Consider the following 3,748-nt stretch of genomic DNA (forward strand, 5'->3'; position numbering starts at 1 on the left):
AAACAAACCAATACAAGCAAACTAAACACGAGAAAAAAGAAAGAGAAAAAGAAAAAAAAGAGAGAAAAAAATCAATGGAGGACAAGGCAGGGCACCCAGGCTCTGTCTGAACACACAGACTGGGATGGAGTTCCTGTGGGCCCGGAAGGTGGGCAGGAGTGGGGGATGGCTGCACCTCCATTCACCAAGCAGGTGTGGGGTATAAGAGTAACAAGAGGAATATAGCACCTTTTCAGTCGTGCAGGTCTGGAGTGTCCTTGGGGTTACTGGCAAGCAGAACCTGTTCTTAAACTCCTGGAATCTTGGAGAGTGCTGTCTCTTTAAATATCCAAAATGGTCGAGCTGATTGTAGACATTCAAAATGGCAGCGCCATCATCCAGACAGGCAAAAGTCCACAGCTCAGCTCGTCTTCCTCTCCACTGCTGTTTCCCCTTTTATTCCACAGCCACCAGAGCAGTCCTCCGTGCAATCTCTGGCTAGGAGGGCTGATTTTTAGGTTAATTCTTAGGTCCTACCACCACTCGAAAATCTCCAAGCTGTCTGTGCATCAGGATCATTCATGATCACTGCTAGACTGCAGCTCCGTATGTCTCCTTTTCTGGTATTTTCATGCAAATTCTTCTGCTAGTTGGGGTTTAGTCCACTTCTATACCCTTCCCTTCAAGGCTCAGGGGTCCAGGATTATCTTCTGTGTCTGTGTTAATTGGTTCCCCTTGTCTCTGTTGAAAAGGGTCTGTGCAGTCTTTCTGCCTCTTCCACCATCTTGGAATCCTCTCCCAACATGTCTGAAATTTGTTTGGCAGGCTGGCAGGCTGGAAATTCTGCAGGATTTCTGTGTTACAGTCTTGAAACAGAATTTCTTCTTCTCCAAGAAACCTCAGTTTTTGCTGTGAAGACTTTCAACTGATTGGATGAGGCCCACCCACATTATCCAGGGTAATCTTTACTTAAAGTCAACCAATTATAAATTTTAATCACATCTAAAAAATACCTTCAAAGCAGACTAGTGTTTAACTGGGCACCATGACCTAGCCAAGTTGACACACAAAATTAATGATCATATCTCATAATAATTTATTTCCATTGTCACAAATTTTAACTTTCGTTGTAATTTTTATCATCACAAAATATTATTGTTTTATGCTGTCAATGTTTGCTTGTTATTATCAACATTCTGTTGCTCTTTATTCCTTTCTGCATTCGAAATTTCCATTTGGGAGACTTTTATTTCTACCTGTAGGACACACTTAATATTTCTTTTAGTGCAGCACTACTGGTAATAAGTAATTACAGTTTGTCAGAAAGTACCATCTTCTTTCTTTAAGGATATATTTACTGATATATTTGATATAGAACTCTAAGTTGGCATTAAAAAAAAAGTGTATTAAAGATATCATTCCATTTTCTTTGAGCTCATTTTTGATGCTGAAAAGCCAGCTAGCACTCTAAATACTGTCCTTTTTCTTCTCTTGTTCCTTTTAGAATTTTCTCTGTATGTTCATTTTCATAGATTTTCCCAAGTGTGAGTTTCTGTGTTTTATGTTGTTTGCACTTCATAGGATTTCTTGAATTTCTAGCTTGAAGTTTTTCATCACTTTTGAGAAGTCTCAACTGTTGTTGTTATTATTTGCCATCGAGTTAGACCCGACTTATCGCAACCCCTCCTTGGGTTTCCAAGGCGTTATCACTATTATCACTTTAAATATTTCTTCTGCCTTATTCTCTCCTTTCTTTCTGTGACTCTACTCCCATGTACATTAAACTTTCTCGCTTTATGCTGTAAGTTTTTTTTTTTTTTTTTTAGATCTTTGTCTGTATTTTCCGTCCAGTTTTTATCTTTTCATGCTTAATTCTGGGTATGCTTTTTTTTCTGCCCTATCTTCTAGTTTGTTCTTCTTTCCTCAGCACTGTCCATTTGGCTGTTAAATTGAGACATTACAATCTAATTATTCTAGAATTCTATTCAATGATCATTTCTAGTTGAGTTTGGTTTTTCTATTTTTCTATTATAACACTTACTTAGATTCCTTTGTTTCACACATTTTTTTTCCTCCTGAAATTTTCAGTCTTACTTCATCCACAAACATGCTTACTAAGCATGACTGTTTCAGAAGTCTGTGTATTATAATGCCAAAATCTGGCATCTTTGTAGATCTATTTCCATGATTTATTTAGGCAATCTACTTCTGAAGAGATTGGGAACTTTGGTGGTGTAGTGCTTAAAACATTTTACTGCTAACCAGAAGGCTGGTGGTTCAAACCCACCAGCTACTCCTCAGAAGGAAGGTTGGGCAATCTACTTCCATAGTGATACTGCCTCGAAACCCAAGGAGGGGTCACTATGAGTCAGATCCAACTTCACGGCAGTGGGTTTTGTTTTTTTTTTTTGTATCCTGTTTCTTACCTACTTAGTTATTTTTCCTTGTCTGACAGACATTCTATTTGAGGTCCAGAATGATGCTAACTTTCTTCAGAGAGGATTTTACATTTCCTTCGATGGGACTCACTTATGTAATTTCAGAATTTAAGATGATTTGAAGCTACTCTGCAAGGGCCTGTTTTCTTCAGTTTCACCTTTTTTGTAGAATGTAGCCTTTGTGGTTCCAACATAAAGTTAGAGGAATTCAACAGAAATAACACCCCTCAACCTCACTCACCCACCCTGGCAAACTTTGAACTCTAATGTCTATCCTCTTAACTCTGATGTTGTCAAAATCATCAATCAGCCTGTCACTTACCCCTTGAAACACAGGTATATAGCATTAGGGAGAAAGCAACTTCCCAAACCCAGATTTAACCTCTTGTGTTTCTGTCATTTCTCAGATTCTGGACCTATAAATTTTTCACTAATTGTTAGCTCTCCAGTGCCTTCAAACATATGCTTTATAACATTTTTTTTTTTTGAAATTTTCTAGATTTCCTCAGGGGAAAAAAAAAGGTTTTGTACAAATTGTTTAGTCTAGCACTATTGGAAGCAGAAATTTATGACTTAAAATGTATATGGAAGAATACCAAGGTATGATATTACCATTATCAACAATAATAATAAAGGACCCCACCAACCTCTGAGGTTACATGGAAGATAACAAGAATATAGGAAGGAGTACAATAAACTTATGTTTCAAATAAAGCATTTACAAGTATTCTGGCTTGTATCTCCCTGTTTCTTAATTACATCTCTTCTGAATTTTTGTTGTTTAAAAATCACTATTAATAGTTTCATCCACAATACTATTATTTTTAATCTTCTTTATTTGACTCAAAACTTTTAAACAGTAAAAATGGAAAGGGACAGCTAGTTTCTTTTGTTACCTCTATCTATATCCCGCTTCTCTCTTTTAGAAGAACTACCCTCCTTCTCAGATGCCCACTGGCCATTTGTTGTTCTTTGACCTCGAGGAGTCACCACTGTCCACCTCCAGGTAACCTAGCCTACCTGGGTACAGCTTCTTGAGCTCCTTTCCATTCCCTACAGCCAGAGCTTCAGGATGACCCACAAAGATGAGAGAGAAAATGAAGGTCATCGTGTGGGTTTATCTTATTCAACAATTAAGGAAATGTGTTGGGAAAGATTAAGAATAATATGTTACTCCTTTCATATTTGGGAGATTTTTCTACATTTTATAGGGCTTGATAGACATTTCAAGCTCCCATGAAAGAGGAAGACTTGAAAGGTAAGGAGGAAAATTTCCTAGTTTTATAGTGTAGGTAACTAATTACTCAGTCTATTTTAGTTAATATTGCCAT

The 3,748-nt window shown here is 37.4% G+C and overlaps 1 pseudogene; it reads right to left on the reverse strand.

Moving 5' to 3' along the window:
• Positions 1 to 3,525, reverse strand: part of LOC103213808 — a 79,362-nt pseudogene extending 75,837 nt beyond the window's left edge.
• Positions 3,526 to 3,748: the final 223 nt, after the last annotated feature.

This window comes from Orycteropus afer, unplaced genomic scaffold (assembly GCF_000298275.1).
Source record: "Orycteropus afer afer isolate SDZICR_OR568_19922 unplaced genomic scaffold, OryAfe1.0 scaffold00017, whole genome shotgun sequence".
In the NCBI taxonomy this organism is placed as follows: domain Eukaryota; kingdom Metazoa; phylum Chordata; class Mammalia; order Tubulidentata; family Orycteropodidae; genus Orycteropus; species Orycteropus afer.